Genomic DNA, 18,370 nt, shown 5'->3' on the forward strand with positions numbered 1-18,370 from the left:
GGTGTTTTTATTCGTCTTACTAGTAGAATAAAATATTATGTCAATCGGAAATGTTACTTAGAAAAACCTAAATGTAACCTCTGATGAGTATAAATAAAAGTGTTTGAATGGTGACGTCATCAAGTTGTTTTCAATCAAATCAAACGGAAGGAATAGACTTCACCAGTGATCGGTAATTTGTGACACGCGTGCCATGCAGTGCAAGATTTTGTTAGCGCCACGACCTAGATACTTAATTATTCTGGTTTCAAGAGAATGACAATTATTGCAATTTTATTTTTAAAAAATTAAAGAAATGTTAATATATCATAACATTTAGTTGCAATGTTTAAATATGTCATGCAGACTGACTTTAAAGACTGTTAGATATACATTAGCTAAAGCATATAATTAAAAAATAATATTGATTATTATAAATTAAAATTATTTACTTATTTCACCATGTTCGATCCTGAGATAATCATAATATGGGTGGAGGCTGTATTAACATTTTTTTTTACGAGAAACGGATGTTAGCGACTTGCTCAACCTATAAATCCAAAAACAACATTAACTAAAATACATTATGTGTTTTTGCCAGACCCAGGATTCTAACCTGAGACCCACGACATTATAAGCTGATGCTTAGGCTGCTCGGCCATCGTGGGCGTCGAATTTAAAATTAATTAAATTTAATAATTATTACCGGATTTTAGAAATTGAAATTTAAAAATTACAGATGAAATAATTATGAATGAGCGTTTTGTTTTCATGATAAACTTCAAGGCATATTTACAGACTTTTTCAAACATATGAAAATAACATATTCTTTAAAACGTGCTTAAGTGTATCCCATATTTATCCAAAATCGAGAATTAAACCTTCTTACAGTCTCACCTTGAAGGTCATGGCCCCCACATTATGAATCGGCCCCCTTACCTATCGCTAGGGTTAAAGGCAGTATGACACTGGTGTTACAGGTAAGGATCAATGTATTTTTAGCGATTTTTTGTATTTTTTTTAATAAATCCACTTGGATTATGAAGTTTTCGAATATCGACATACAATTATCAAAAATCGCACCATACATATACATATTTTAAAATATTCATATTCTTAAAGTAAAATAGCGCCGCAGCCGACTTTCTTACAATTAGAGAAAATTTGTGATTTGTATTTATCTCACTTGTTAGGTCGACCCGCCATGACGGGCCCACTATACCCCGGCTCCCTATGCTAGAGCCCTGCCAGCCCCTGCTTTGTGGGGCCATGTCTAAGGCAACCTACTTCTTTTATTTTTATGTTTACTGGTTATATGGAATTCATCGGAGATAGGAAAAAAAGCTTTATTTTGCTGGCGAGATGATTTTGTAGTAATAGCATTGCGAAGTATTTTATAAAATTAGTAGGTTTTTAAACACTTTTAGAAATTAACGATGGCCATTGCCCTTAACAAATGTCCGAATCAATGCATAAAGACGTATTATAATATTAAGTCCAATATAGTCATGTAAATTGAATTCTCTCACAGAGGCCATCCATGGACTGAAACCGAATGCGGTTTAGATCCGTGTGCCATACTAAACTTATGATTTTTGTTCATGAAAATATATTTTCACTAAATTTGTAAGTGTATGGTATAAACGGATACGATCAGATGCTTATAATATACTTTTGTGGAAATATATTTCCATGACCAGAACAGATAAGCTTAGTATAGCACACGGTTCGAAACCGCATACGGCTTCAGTCCATGGATGGCCTATTAGTTTCAAGATAATGAATCAGCAAACTTGTTTTTCTATAAGAAATATTGTTATTATGTAATATTATATTTGTGATCAAGCTCGCCTTTGCGCTAACGCGGTATCATTTGCTCCCAATCAACTCCAATACTCCAACTGGTGCGTTGCCATTAGATAATATTAACGTGGTAATTAAATAGTAATAATCTGGCCCGCAGTGAATGGTTTAACGTCCAAATCAATGCATAAAGACGTATTATATTAATTCCAATATAGTCATGTAAATTTAATCTCTCATATTTTCAAGATATGGAATTGTCCTCCTGTATCTCCATCAGTAAACTTTTTTTTCTACAAAAAAAATTGTTAATTTGTAATACAGGAGGACCTCGACTTTCGCACATAATTGGTTCCTGAAAAGGTGTGCGAATGTTGAATGTTCGAAAGTAGAGGAAAGTAAAAAAAAAATTAAATTGTGTGTATTTTGAAATATTTATTTCTCAAGTAAATATAAGATGTTTAATAAGAGACATGTTTAAGTGGGGGTTGCGGGTGTTTCCCTTAAAAAGTTATCAAGAGTTAACTGTTTGCCACTCTTCTTTTTCTTATTTTAAATAAAATATTTTAAATGGTAAATCATTAACTTTACAATATTGCTTAACTGCTGGCACGAAATGTAAAGTGAACCAATCTTTTAATATTAACGCAGTAAACCCAGGCTTTTTTATTTGATTACTGGAAGCAATTCTTTATCCTTGCCTTTCAATGCTCTAGGATTTTCTGGTTGATAAATTAACATTGGCATCAATTTTAAATCACCAGCCATGTTTCCACCAAGAAGCAATGTCAATCGGTTTTTAGAATGTTTATGCCCAGGGGCAACTGATTCTTCCTTAGATAAGAATGTACGACTAGGCATTTTTTTCCAAAATAAACCTGTGTCATCTACATTAAATATTTGGCTAGAGGAATGTTCTCCATCTTCAATAATTTTGGATAATGAGGAAATAAATTCTTTTGCAACATCTTTATCCGCATCAGCCGATTCTCCAGTGAATTTAATATAAACCAACCGTTACTTGCTTGAAAAATCGTGTTCGAATCTTCTTTTAATCTAGCCTTCCAATCTTTGTGCAAACTAAGAGCCTTCGCTTGAATAATTGAAATATTCAGAGGGACATCTTTTTGATGTTGGTCGTCGATCCATGATGACAAATATTTTTTCCATTTCATCCATAACTATGCGAATGTCATGTGAAGTTTATAAGTCCTTGATTTCTCTTTGTTCGTATCAACACTGCAGTTTTTCTGTTTCTCACTCTTGTTTATAAATCTTTAGGGTGATATATTTCAAATGAATCAAATTAACAAAACGCACAACACAACAAGCCTGCATGACGTGCTCTTGCTCAAGACTAAACCTATCCTAGCTAGCTCACAAGCAAAGTGATGCAAGAAATGCACTTGCTTGTGAGTGAGCTAGAGGGGGATATCTTTACCCTACAGCGCGATGTTTAAAAGATTTTTTTTAATGTGCGAAATAGCGAATTGTGCAAAAGTCGAACGTTCGAAAGTCGAGGTCCGCCTGTATTATATTTGTGATCAGGCTCGCCTTTGCGCTAACGCGGTATCATTGGCTCCCAGTCAACTCCAATACTCACTGGTGCGTTGCCATTAGATACTATTAACGTGGTAATTAAATAGTAATAAACTGGTCCGAAGTGAATGACTTAACGTCCGAATCAATGCATAAAGACGTATTATATTAATTCCAATATAGCTATGTAAATTTATTTCGCTCATATTTTCAGAATAATGACTTGTCCTCCTTTATCCGCATCAGATAACTTGTTTTTTCATTTTGTTAATATGAAGCGCCTAGTTTCAAAAGCCCCTAAAACGACTTTATTTTGTAATTCGTTACATTCTAAAGAGTATTTTGGCTTTCCATTTTAGGGGTATTTGAAAAGCACACCCAACCATTTTAGTGGGTTTTGAAATGTACCCTAATTTTTCATCATACGTATTGACGGTTTTTGGCGTTTTTTCAAGCTCAATCGAAGATCTTGGCATAAAAACATCAAATGTTTCCATTTTCATTTTATTGCATTTCTATATTCCCTGTGTATGATTACATACAACTGTGCAAAGATATATTTAAAAAAAAATCATAAGTCCCTCAAATCTGCTCTCAAAAATATGCCACTTTTCTAAAAACCGCAATAGTCCAGGCATTTTTGTATGAAAACAGCAAAGGTCCAGTAGTTCTACACTTTTATCACCAGGCGGCGTTATTAATGTTAGTATACATTCCATACAATTTAGTGTCTGAGCTGTCAAATTATCCTTGATTCGTTTAATTATTGCTTTTTATAACGTTTTCTTATGATTTTTTTAATATTTTATCATGGATATTACTAGCATAGACATCTGAAACGTCTCGAAAGAGAAAAATTAACAAAACCAAGCAACGTTTTTACCAAAACGGTGACTTTCATTATTGTTCAGTTGATAGTTCAGTTCAGTTGAATAGGGTGATATTGGATGCAATAAGGAAAATTCTAGGCCCTTCATTATAAAATCTAAAGAGACCGGAAAAAAAGATTTTTTTTAATATCATATAGGTATAGGTTAAAACTTTGGCATTTTTCGGTAAAAATTTATAGGCTAGTTATAATGTACAGAATAGACCAGACTAGTAAGGGAGAAATGCTTTGCGAACATTTCAGTTTCTCTCTGGGCTGTGGGATAGATTTAATGTCGTGAAGAAAAATCAAATGCAAGTCACGATTGCATTTAAAACAACATAATGGTGGATTAATTCCATTGAAAGGAGCTAAAAAATATATATTTTAAAATTAGCTAAATATTTACAAAACCCAATAAATGCATCGTTTAATTTGCTGATAGTGAAGGTGTCAGACGAAGCTAATCGGTTTTCTTTTTTCGTGCTAACTATCAATTCATGGTGGAAATCCATTGTGTTAATGATTTAATTTAATAAAACACATTTTTTAATACTTATTCCACTTTTAATAAATAAATCTGCACAGGTTTCGTCCACCTTAGAGGGACATTTTCAACTGTTGAAAACAGTTGGCAGAAAAACAGAGGCGGACGAAACCGGTCCAGATTTATTTAAAGTGGAATAAGTAGATAATAAAAAATGTGTTTTATTAAATTAAATCAATAATAATAATATGAAGCTAATCATTATTAACCCGCACATAATTAAAACATTTTTTTAAATATTTAATTCTTGATTTTTTACATACATTGAAGTCGTTTGTTAATTGGTAAATAATATGTCCAAACCTTATTAAAAGTTGTATTATGATTAAAAAATAACAGAAATATATATTCTTTATTTTATTTAATAAAATTATAGTTTTAGTCATACTATTTACATTTCGATCTTTTCAATTTTGCAATAAAAACAACAAATGTCCAAAAATTGTGTAAAAACAGCAAATGTCACACTCATTCTTTTTTAAATATCTATTTAACCGAAATAAATTTAAAATATTTTTTACATTCATATTGTGCATATAAGATTTCTCTATAATTCCTTATTGTCAAATTAATAAATTTTTTCTTGACAACCAAGATATTATGTTTTTACCCTCTCCTGAAAAAAAAGTGTTTTGTGACATTTGCTGTTTTTATGCCAAGATCTTCATCTTTAGCCATCATATAGATAATAAAAATATCCATCTAAATACATATCTAACTCAAAAATTTTCAAAAACCGTTTTAGGGGCTTTTGAAACTAGACGCATCGTGTGTAATATTTGTGACCAGCCGATCACTTGATTGTTTTTGTTGTTATTAAATGCGTACAACCTCCCATTGGAATCTATCCTGGTATCTATCTGCCTTATATTATATAACCTTGAGGAACACATCACGAAAGATGACACTTTACAAAGAAAACTCGGTATCCGATTTGGAGGCTTCTAGGGGGCGTGCAAAGGTATCCATATACCCTAACTAAGAGGCTGGCATTAGGGATTGCAATACTGAATGAAAATATAACTACCGGTTTTTCGGTATTTCTTATTGAATACCGGTATTAATACCGGTATTCGTTAAAACATAAGTAGCTACTTATCAGTAAATATATTTTGATAAATACTGAAATACCGGTATTGCAATCCCTAGCTGGCATATTAGCTGGAGAAGATAAGGTCACATTCATTTTTTTAATGTTAACCAATAGTTAACTAAACGTAAGTTATTTATCGTTGTGTAGATTTGAGTTTTTTTATTGTGGTTGACTCTTTTGATTAAAAAACAAATATGGTGTAGTTATGCAGACGAAGATTATTAATTAATAAAGAAGAAATTGTAAAAGTCATCAAATCTGTCAGCAATAGTTGGTCGCGTCTGTTTTCGGAAGGACTTCATTAAAGACGCCAATAATTCTCAGTGGAGACCTCCTCTTTTGTGGCAGGGAGGTATTAAAATGCGACTCATGCCACTAATGATGCCAAAACAAAGCGAAAATTTCTTTTCCTCTCTCTGTCTCTGTCTTTCTCTCTATTCTCCAATGACAGCTTTTTCGAAACAAGAAACGTACCTCAGTAATTTCAAAGGTTTTTTTTTGCTTAGATCGTCTGTATCGACAAAACCATAAAACAAATAACATCCTGCCTGAAAATTTATATAATTACCTACCTGATATCATTTATTTGTCTTGAATTATCTGCAACGGATGAAATAAAACATATAAAAATGAAAATCAATAATAATTACTTTTTTTATTCAACGAATAATTTACAAGATTTTAGTGGCAAAGGATGGAGGTAGGCTAGTTAGATGCGTCATAAATAGTGCATACTAAACTTTGTCAGTCATGCGTAATTTTATTATTTTTATTGAAATAAGACTAAAATTTACAGATGTTGGTTTTTTTAAAATTCAATCAAAGCATGCGAAAACCAAGCTATAATAGATAATAGTCTTCCACCCGAGAGTTCTTGGGTTCGATTCCCGGTCGGGACACTCAATATTTATGTGTTTTTCTCAAAGCCTGGGTGTTTGTGATTGTTCAAAATTACTAACACATTGTACGAAAAAGCAAGGACATGGTTATTAATAATTCAAAAAAAAAAAAGATAATAGTCATCAAATACTCGTCCATCTATAAAATATCTAAAATTATGCAATTCAATCATACATAACTTTAGATATTTTATAGATAGCATAATATTTTTGATCTATTATGGTTTGGTTTAGACTTTAGACAAGAGTAAATGAATTTTAAAACATAAACCCAGAATATGTGTAATATTTTTGTATTCCTAATGCAACGAAAACAAATAAGTATGAATGAAAAAGTGTGCACAATTTTGTCGTATCGCACAAAGTATACCAAAACTAGGGGCGGCAAGTTATATGAAAGTATGGTGAAGCTGACAAGTATGGTAAAAAGGTATGATGAGGCAGGCTGGTAATCAATTTGCGGCAAAATTTCCACGTTAACATTATATTATATGGGTACGTTATAACAACCAAAGTAAATCCTCCGTGATGCCCTGCATTTTTTTTATCGCGTCGCTATTTCTCGTAAGTTGTCGGCTATTGTTGGCCTACTTCATTCAGTTGTATGAGAAAGCCGATTCCTTGCCCCTCTTTTAATTTAATAAACTATTATAGTTTGTTTGGTTTAGGCAGGATTTAATTGCTTTTTAAAAACTAACCAACACCATCTGTAAACTGCTGTCTTAGTTCAATAAAAACAAATACGTATGACAAAAAAGTTTAAAATGCACTATTTACGGCGGGTCTTAACAGCTTACCTCCACCTTTTGCCACTGGAAGATTTAAGAATCTAAAATTCTAATTATTGAACATACATAATTTTTGAAAACAGAGGTGAGTAAAAAAAGGTCGCTGCATGTCGTTTTTCATAACCGATAATGGTAAGTCTATACTCATTATTATTATTAATTACAACACAGGACTGAGAGAAGTGGAATCAGCTTGAAGAGGCTTTCATCCAGCTGTGGATAGATTCAGGCTGATGTTGATGAAGTTCATATTTTAAACGCGTTTTTAGATGTGATTAAGTAACGACTAAAATAATCATTTTATTTATTCTGAAAAATTACATAGTTTTCATTAATAAAATTATATACTTATTATAAGTCGCTTGATACATAATGTATAATGTAAGATAGTAGGTAGGTATGTATATATTTTCAGCCGGGGTCGATCCACTGCTGGATGAAGGCCTCCTCCAGCTCTCTCCACTCTTCTAGGTTCCTTGCTTTTATCTGCCACGTACTTCCACCAAACCTGACAAGTTGGTCAATCCAGCGGGTTTTAGGGCGCCCTTGTGGCATCTTGGTGCCCCTCGGGTACCATTGAATGACTGTATTCGTCCAGCGGTTGTGCGTTCGCTGTGCGGTATGTCCGGCCCACCGCCATTTCATCAATTTTTTGACCTCTATCACATCTCTCACCCTTGTTTGCTTCTTTATCCATTGGTTTCTTCTGCGATCCTTACGCGTTGTGCCCAACATGCACCTTTCCATGCCACGTTGCGCAACTCTAAATTTTTGGATCTCTCGTGTGTTGAGAGTCTATGTTTCGCAAACATACGTTAGCACTGGTAGCACATATTGGTTGAATACTTTACGCTTCAGGCATATTGGAAGATTATATAAGTTATGTTAATATTAATGACTAAATCCCACCACCTAAAAAGTCGTCGAGCTGCCACTGTATACAATATACATAGGGATTGCAGTACCGAATAACAATTTCAATACCGGTTTTTCGGTATTTCTTATTGAATACCGGTAATAATACCGGTATTTATTAAACATTAAAAAAAACAGAAGTAGGTGATTATCAATAAATATAGCTACTAAAATCTTTTTAAATATGATTTTATAACAAAAATCTACATACCTACATGTATAAGGTTAACATTTAAAAATATGTATTGATGATAATTGTAGATCTAGTGATTTTTTACAAATAATTTGAATATGTTGATAATTTTAACTAAAGCCCTCAAAAGTTCAAGTGCAAATAAGTCAGGCTGTAGGAAAAGCTACTTAAATTCAACTCTTGTATAGTCAACAATAATTATAGAATAATTGAACATTTTTGTCATGGATGTTTTCTGTTTCAAAATAATACTATGATAATTCATCGCGACATAACTTATAATTTATTTTCAAAAACGTCAACGAGCATGCTTTTTTAATACCGAAAATCCCGGTATTTTGGATTTTTTAAACTGGTATTTCGGTATTGATAAATACTGGAATACCGGTTTTGAAATACCGGTATTGCAATCCCTAAATATACCTTATTAAAATTATTTTACATTTGTTGTTGTTAGTATATTGATCAAATATCTATTTTTAATGTATCAAATTATTCGACCGCAATAATAAATACCCAGCGACTCATATACTGGTAAACAACTGTTTACCTGTGTCAGCAGATTGAATTGCGATATTAAATACGGTATCGCAATGGAAAATTAGTCTAATATCCATTCCCATAGTATCATATTATATTATGACTGTAATAATAAATAAAATTCACAGCTACACGTATTTAAACCGCTGACTCGTTCAATATAATTATGTACTGGAATATAATGTTTAATAATATTGTACTGGGCCGACTCTGGAAGTTTACTAGATAATGATATATTTTTTTTATTGTAGACTTGTCTTATATAACGTGGTATTTGATGATAGATTGATTTCAATTACTGTCCACACTCCACTCCGTATTGTCTGGCAAAAAAAAAACACGTGTGCTCAGGTCAAACAATGTCACGAGACTCAAATATAATACGTTTAAAAAATCTATCCAGTCAACTAACGCCTTTATCGTGTTCTTTTGTTTTAGTTGTCAATATGAAGAAAACGAATAAACTATTAAACATGAGGCTGATTGATCGATCAGTCAATTAATTACCGAAGGTTTGTCGTGCGAAGATTGATTACTGGCAACAGTAGCGGGCATATACAGTTGAACAACTTTAATTGAAAACTTACAGTTAATTAATAATATTGTAAAATATATTAATTACTCTAACTTTACTTTACTTTATGTAACGCAAGTTAATTCATAAAAAAATTAAGAAGAACATGTTTTTTTTTCATTTTCATTTTAACACTAGACCGAAACTCAATAATTAATTACAATACAATAAGAGTGAATCAATCACAGAATCTGTGATTTCGAAATATTTGCCTTTCAGCGCCAAACGGTTATTTGTAAATAATGACATTATGGACGAAGCATCTGGAAAAAAAAATACACTCACTTTTTCGTCGGATCTGCCGAATGGCATAATCTGTTCTAACGTCATTACAATAAAGGTGATATTGCTATAAATTCTCGATACTTTTTGTCGGGTCTGCCAAATGGTTCGGTTCGAACACTAGAAACACTGTTCTAATGCCATTACAATAAAGGTGATATTGCTATAAATTCCCAATGTGTGATATCGCATAATGGAAATAGCGTGATGACTACCTATACATGTGCGAACGTCGCTATGCGCGAATTTACTTACTAGCTACTGTATTGAGTGCGTTGTCCATTAATAATGTCATTGCTCGTAAAACATATGAATTACATTTTGCAGTATCACAGTTTACCATTCGCTGTCTTAAATTGGTCAGTTAAGATGCAGATAGAGTGACGCACGCATATATACGTGTGCTTTATCGGAGTACATAATTAAAATGTGTAAAATGTGTCAGAAAGTAGTAGCAGTATATCCAACCATCGTTTATCTGATTGATAAAAAAAAATCAAATTGAATATGTCTACTTCTTTCTTCATTTTGTATATCTGGCTACTTAGGTACATATTTTACGTGGAGCAGTCGCGATATTGGTCCACACCAATATATTGTATAACTATGTAACCGAAATACCTCAGACACGCACTTGTTGAAATAATCTTAGAAAAAAACTTAGATTGAGTAGGATTCGAACACGAGTCTTTTGCTTTCCGGGAAAGAACTCTAACTATGAAGCTACAAACAAAGTAACGCCTTTGTAAATATTTTTTAATTTATACATTATTTATGGTGGCAACGTCAACATCGGGTGTCGACGCAGTTTGCATTAGGAATATTGTTAATAGCCATCTAAATAAATACACCCACGATGGCCGAGCGGCTTAAACGTCGACCTATAATGTCGTGGGTCCCAAGTTCCAATCCTGAGTTTGGCAAGTATATAATATTGTTTTTCAATTTGTATTTGAGTCATATTATAGACCTAATAGGTTGAGAAAGTGGCATCTTATTAGAATCGGACATGGTAAAAAGGTACAATAATGACATCTCTAGGTAGTAATTACAATTATTGATGTATCGCATATTCGTAAAAAAAACTTCATTTAAAACAAGCCTACAGAATAAGATTAAAATGAAAATATTAATTAATATAAATTAACAATGCCATCACATTGCGTCACTGTGAGCACAGCAGACAAAGTGCATCAATGCAATGTTAATATAATATATATCTATATATTATATAATATGATGCCATACTTAATATTAGTAGAAAAGCTACTAAACTGTGCTAAACTGTGAAACTATTGTCAGCTTTGAAACTCATTGTAAAGTACAAGCTTAGCTATATTCACCTCCATTGATACAAACAAATTTCAAACCGTAACGAGGATATTTCAATATAGTTTCAAAAATAATGTTGACATTATAATTTAAAGTAATGTGTTTAATAATAATATAAATATAACAATTTAATACATACTATCATAATATTATTTCACACAATCAAAAATGTATAAGGCGGCTCGGCTCGCACAAGGACAATTGCAACATAGATTCAATATTCCAATTTTGACTATTTTTTAATTAAAATGTAAATGCCACAGCCCGTATTATGATATGTCTACAAACATTGCTATAAGGCACTAATAAATTACTCTCATATATGACGATAACTAGGGATTACAATGCCAGTATTTCAAATTCGGTATCCCAGTATTTTTCGATACCGGATTCGAAAATCTGACAATACCAGTATAATCGAAATTGACAGTGGTAACAAAATGTATTAGAAAAGGTTAAATAGGACTGTATTATATTGTCGAGTTACGTGATGTCTGGTTTACTTCCAAAGTTCTTGGTAACCAGCAATGATACGTGCAGATTTGCGAAATACATTTTCATTATAGGTTTATTTATCCAAATATTTTTGCGAGTCGCTCGCGGGATTTAAAAATTGTCATATGTATTTTTAGATGTACCTATCTAAAATCGCGGTTAAATACTCTTTTTTGTATAATCATTATTAACCTCAGCCTTAATGGCGAATATTTCATGATGGAGTGATAATTATCCACTATTTATAATGGACTTTCTTTTGTCTATTTTTTATGTTTATCTACTAAAGAGTAGCTTATGATAACATTATATTAGCAATCAGTTTTTATTTAAAATTATAAATTAAACATAATATTTGTTATCATAACATTCATTACCGTAGGTACATATTATTGTTTCAATGTTTCAACATCTTTTATTGTCTGATAACGCAGACTATTTATGAGGTGAGTATTTTGAAAAAATATTTGTACTATTTTTTTCTATAATATAGACCAAAATATATCGGTTTGGTGAACATTAAATAAGACAAACCGTCCAAAAGTATATCTATTTTATTTATTTAGATAAAGAGTATTATGGCATTACAATGCGCCATAATATATAATTATTTAAATATTATAAAAAAATTACTTAATTAAAAATAACAACCAATATAACAAAAAAGTAGAAAAGAAAGTAAGTATATGTTTATGCAGATATTCAAATAAAATGATAAATACATTTATAATGTTGACCTATTTAACACGTCCACAAACATAATATAGTAAATAAAAGCAAATCAACCTGTGGTGTCATCAAATAAGTTAATCGCTCGATAACTCAGCATCATGAAACATCACATCCGTCCTGCAACGGGGTATCTTGAAGACCGTAGAGTTACGAGTGATATTAGAGGTAGAGTCTGTCTTCTATAAACTGGCGTATTGGTTTTCCTCCGCTTCACCATCCATCTCGTTCCTTCCCATTGAAAACTTGAACAGTTGAACGCGATGGCACAATGCTTTCCGTGTGATGTGTACGCCAGTTTATAGAATACAGACTCTAACATGAAAATTAATATTTGCCAGTATATACGGATTGTAAATGAACCCACAAAGAAGTAAAAGAAATGCTTTAAAAGAGCAATCACTCTTAGGGTGAATAAGGATTGCATTGATAGCATATCCGGAAGAAAATGAGTTGGAAAATTCATTTAATTATCATTATCATAAGTGAAAAATCCGTATGTCCTTAAGTAAAGAAATCTTAGAATTCTATTGTGGACACAATCCAACTTAATTGTGTGCATGAGCCTGTAAGGACTCCAAATAATACTGGCGTATTCAAGAATACTCAACACACATGATACGTATAACATACGTAGCACTCGCATGTTTTCGAATGATCTTGAAACCTTCATAACAAAACCAAGCATTTTTCTAGATCTAGTACTGATGTTAAGAATATTATTATACTGATTGAAAGTGAACTTTGCTTCATAAAATATACCCAAATCTTTTATCTCAGTTAGCCTACTCAATATTATACCAGACAATGTGTACGGGAACAAGTTTTACATATCGTCTATTCAATTCTAAACTATCCTAAACGCCAATTTTTCGAAATACATTTTTTTACATCAATTGATTCCCTATGAAAATTCCAACATTTCTGTATAAACCTAAATGTATAGGATTATATTGAATTTAAGAAACAATTATTTTCATGCCACTTCTTACGTATTCTAAGTGAGATTATTTGCCAATGTATTGAATTTTTCATAAATTTGAAATTGGAAAAAATTCCCCAAAATTTATTGTAATTTGAAACACAAAAAATGATTTTTTAATATTTCGATATTACAGGCACTAAATCGAATTTAGTATAGGTTCATAATTTTTAAATTCGCTTTCCTGCACATTTTATGATTTGGCGTTTAGGATAGTTTAGAATTGAATAGACGATATTATAAAAAAAATCCGAGCATACACGTACATTTATTATGTTTTCATATAATGATAATTATTGTCCTAAGTTTTTATATAGATGTTTTTTGACTGGACTAGCTTTTAAGAAATTATATACAAATATCTATGTAAAACAGCAATAACTCAGTAAATAATAAAACAGTAATTTAAAATGGAAGTTAAAAGGATGAATAACTGTAATAAAAACTGTCAACAATACAATATAAAATGAGACAGTTTGTTGATGTTTACATTTCATGAGATATTTAATCACGTGTCGAGTTAAGATTTTCCATTCCCAATAGACTAAAAACAAACTAACTGCTTCATAAAACGTCTATCTTATTTATATATTACAGATTCACTACAATTTTATGTAGGTAGATACTATGTTTTGTAAATAAATTTTATTTTAAATGACATCTCTCTAAAAAAATCTTTTAAATTCTTTCCTGGTCCCGACTCGAAATATTATAAAGTAAGTAAAAGGTCATAGTAGTATTGTCCTTTTCTTTGTTCGTCTATTTACAAATATCTGTCAATACTATTTTATTTGATGTTTTTAGTTTCAAAGTCGGTTTTTTCTATATTTTTTTTTATGATTTCGATTTTCTTTTATTCTTGTTGTTAAAGTACATTTTCAATATATATGTTACGCCGAATGTGCGAAATTGAATATTACATGAAATGGGCAAAATTTTGCCTAAATCATGAAAAATGCAAGCCCGTTGCCTTATTCATAATTAAGACAAAATATCTGGAGAGTGCGTGAAATCGGCAGTAATTTTTCTGCCTATTTCATGTCTTGGACAAATTAGATAGTAGCGCTACGGTGGTATTTTTTGCAACTAAACTAAATGTATCAAATGCTCATGCATTGGTCAAAATGTACATTTATATTATCTATGGTCAAAATAGATGATCGCGCTCCGTGGTGTTTTTTGCAACTAAACAAATGTGTCAAATGTCAATGATTATAATATAAAAATATAACTACAATGACGTTAATATCCATTTACTATGCGCAAAAAATATCTAGAACTATAAAATGATAACGGAAGAATTTTATTGAAAAGTATTTTCGCGATTTGATTCGTGCTTGGGTATCAATTGTGCAATGGTCGATGGAATGTTTGTGATAGTTTGTTGACACTTGATAGCTAACCTCAAAATGGACATTCAGTTGAATATTTTAATTCAAAATTACAAAACCTAACCTAACCTAACCTAACCTAATAATAATAATATTATATTATGTCCAATTATAACTAATAAAACCATCCGTATTAAATTTACTTTTTCTTCTGTCATGTTGACAGTTCAAGAATTCCATACCGTGGCGAATTCATTTACTCAGCAGAAAAATTACCTTATTCATGAATAAGGCAACAGGCTTGACTATTACATGAATTAGCCAAAATTTTGCCCATTTCATGTAATAGTCAATTTCGCACATTCGGTGTTACATATATACTGTTATGACACGGTTTTACCAGTCTGCTCTAATTATCAAAATTAGTAATTATTACATTTTATATTATTAAAATACTTTATTGGATTTAATTAATTGACAACAATTATTGTAAAATAAGGTATTTAACATACATTGTCAGTATGGCGTGTGAAACAAAAGTCATATTTACATTTTCATGATGTATAATATTAATAGGTTGGTTACTAAATAAGGATTTATTATTCTTGCGATCTTTCTATGGACAAGGGTCAAGGGGATAATATATAGGTCCTCTAAATAGCAAATGTTCCACAAAAACATCATAAACTATCGATTTTATGATGTACACAATTACAATTCATGTTACTACATACTTTACAATAGTATGGAAATGTAGGTAATTCTTAAAATTACAAAATAAATCTACTTTAACAAATCAGTATTTAATCTAAAAGGTAGCCCTTCTTTATTTATATCAAAACATCCCTTGCTATAATGTTTTACTATACAACATATTACCGCGGGAATTCAGTCAGTTATAAATTAAGTTATTGATCCATATCTTATATCTAATAATATTTTATAACAATACTAACTCATATAATGTTTGAGGCTTTCACGGTTGTTTTTTATCGTAGTAGATTTTTGGGTTTCCACCGTGTGTCCTTCTTCCTTCTTACTCGACGTTTCTGGCTCGTTGTAGAGGCCGTTATCAAGAGATGATATGTTTTATGATGAAAATTTAGTGTAGGTATTTGAATGTAAACGTTGCTCTAAGAATTTCAAAAAGAATCCGATTAGCTAAGAGCAAACGTTGCTCAGAGTAATCTGTCAGTCGTTACGATTGTATTTCGCTATTTACTATTTTATTATTATTTATTTTTATTATTTTTTTGTGATTACTTATCTGAAAATGGCGAAAAATGGAGACCTTAAAACTGATAGCGTCATTTGGCAAACACTTGCATAGAACAGGTCATGAATAAATTATTATTGACAGAGAAAATATGAGAATATTATGATAGTGCATTCTAAATTAGAATATTTAGCTTGACTAATACTGTTACATCTCAAAATACCACGATACTAACACGTCATACGATATATTATTTATTTTAGTAGTTAAATTTTACAATTTAAAATATTTTTCTCCTAAAAGTATTAAAAAATGACGGCCAATTATATTGAATAAAATATTTCTGTACACTATTGAAATACAGTGTGGCTTATTATTTCCTTTGCAAAATATATTTCTGTATATTTTCACGAAATACAGAACTGAACCAAAAAGTTCCTAACAAAATGTATTGTGAAGGAATCGTCCAATAGAGTTACGCAAAGGATTTTACAAAAGAAGACAAAATTTCACATTGCCCACTCTCCGAAACTTCTCCATTATAAAAGGTAACTTAACTTAATATCAATATTCCCAAATAAAACTTTGCTCTCTGAGAGTCTGAAGCAGTGGTATCTACACTGTGGCATGCGATCATTTGTTTTCAAAAAATCCTTATTTGAAGAATATGTTTTCATTAATTTTCTTTAAAAATGTATGCAAGTCTAAGCCCAGTCGCACATTGAAATTCGTCTCGACTGGGATAATAGTCATAAATCAAAACTGAGCGCAACATGCAATTTTCTTATGTGCGTATAGCAAGTCCGTTCGAGAACAGTGACGTCACTCGGCAAGCCAAAATTAATGACGAAATACGACATTTCGGGATTATACCTTCGCTGCATGTCGGGTGAAAATAGTTACACGTCCCTCCTTTGTGAATAACAATGACGTCACATCGACACAATGCAGACGAGACGAGTTTATATATGAGAGCCGGCTTAGTCTTTTAATTTCTCGTTACGCTCAAAACTCTTTCTTTATTTACTCGAACCTTATCGGTATGTAATACATTTGGTCAGACATACTAAAAAAATACTCACGTCACCTTAAAATCAATAAAAACTAAAAAGCTTTAACTTACCGTCCAGAACCATCTGAAGGGGAAGTATAATGCAACTGCTATAATACGAAGGATACAATTTAACACATTATATTGATTTTTTATGATATAAAAATATAATAAGGAAAATTATAGGTTTTTTAATTCGGAAAAAAACTTATCGTAATTATATAGATATGTATATATAATCTTATCATAAAACAATCGTTTAATAAATTCTCTATTGTATAATTTATTTTTTAAAAGAAAACTTCTAATTTTCAAATAATAAAATGCGTATAGTATGTAGTTTTAAATCATTTTTATCTATAAATCGAATTGAGATTCAGTATTGTAACGTTACCATACTGACAATGCACGATTCAATATAGACCAAAAGAAAAAGTATTTCAAATTATGCATACTTTTATTTTTTAGAAAAAACGAATGTTATAAATTTTACAGCTTTTGCAAAGACAGAAGTTAAAATAATGATAGCTTTCAACCTATTCTAGACTAACAATAATATTAATTATATTATTTATTTGTTTTGAAACGGTTCATGTACCTACACAATTATTATGACAATATATTAAAATATAAAATACCTATAATTTATACAAAAATCACGAAACCATAAAAGCAGCATATCAAATTATGAAAACATGTTGAATAGGTTGAATAGACACCAAGTCATTTAATGCAGTTCTTGGGTACCTACCTGAATGGAGGTATTGAACATGTCAATAGAAGAACTATTCGAAAGAGAATGAATCCTTGGCATTGAAAAATAAACGGAGAAGTTGGCTTTAAAAAATATCCGGGTTGGAAAACAAATATACTTACATGGATATTTTACATTCGTATAAGAATATAATACAGTTCTATAATACAGTACGTATTATTGTGGCCATAACAAAAAAATTCACGTATAAACACGTATTACCTTGCAAATTGCAAGATTGCATGCATGGATTTAAAAAGTTCAGAAGCTTCCGAATTTTCACGCGACAATTGGACTGTGCGCTATCCGCGCCTTCGCAGTGGAACGATAGTGGTATACTTGCCGGTAAATAAACGAACTACGCCGCAAAGAGACTCATTTTGAGGTTACTTAATTGATTTTCACGACCACTCAAATAGTACCATAAAATGACATCATCGCGTCTCGCTTACTCTTGAAG

Source organism: Rhyacophila brunnea, unplaced genomic scaffold (assembly GCF_057557595.1).
Source record: "Rhyacophila brunnea isolate RB1 unplaced genomic scaffold, BYU_Rbru_1.0 scaffold_22, whole genome shotgun sequence".
In the NCBI taxonomy this organism is placed as follows: Eukaryota; Metazoa; Arthropoda; class Insecta; order Trichoptera; family Rhyacophilidae; genus Rhyacophila; species Rhyacophila brunnea.